Source organism: Fonticula alba, assembly GCF_000388065.1.
Source record: "Fonticula alba strain ATCC 38817 unplaced genomic scaffold supercont2.1, whole genome shotgun sequence".
Classification (NCBI taxonomy): domain Eukaryota; order Rotosphaerida; family Fonticulaceae; genus Fonticula; species Fonticula alba.
Window position 1 is genome coordinate 2,849,412 of NW_009242971.1, and position 608 is coordinate 2,850,019.

Genomic DNA, 608 nt, shown 5'->3' on the forward strand with positions numbered 1-608 from the left:
CATCGGGCGGCGGGACGCGTCCCGCCGCCTGGTGTCAGACGCCTTCGCCATTGCGCCGTGGCCGCTCTTGGTTCCCTGTTCCCCTCCCCCCCCCCGGGGGGGGGGGGGGGGGGGGGGGACGGGGCCGTGCCCGGTTTCCCGGTATACGGGGGCGCCACGCGAGGTTGACTCATGGCCGCGCGCGCCTGCAGACCTTCCCGGAGCCGGGGGGGGGGGAGACAAGCGCGGGTGTGAGGCTCCGCCGGGACGCGCCGCCGACAGGCCCCTGCCATGGCCCGCCGGGGCGATTCGCAGACGGCATGCACATGCGCGAGCGCGCGCGTGCACGACCGGGCTGGGGGGCGGTCGCGCCCGGCAAGGCGGACCATGCGTCGCGCCCGGCCGGCGCCAGGCCCAACCCGCGTGCGGTCGCGTGCAGCTGACCCGGACCGCGGCGCCTCAAGTCAGGCTGGTCCGTGGGGCCGTGTGCGGCGCATATTGGTGCGCGGTCTACCCGGCGCCCGCGCGTCCCCCCCCAGAGGGGGAACGCGCCGCCCGCAGATGAGTTCAGGCGAGCTTGTACGTGCGCCCTGCGTGGGTGCACACTTGCTCCCCCCGCCCCCCCCCCC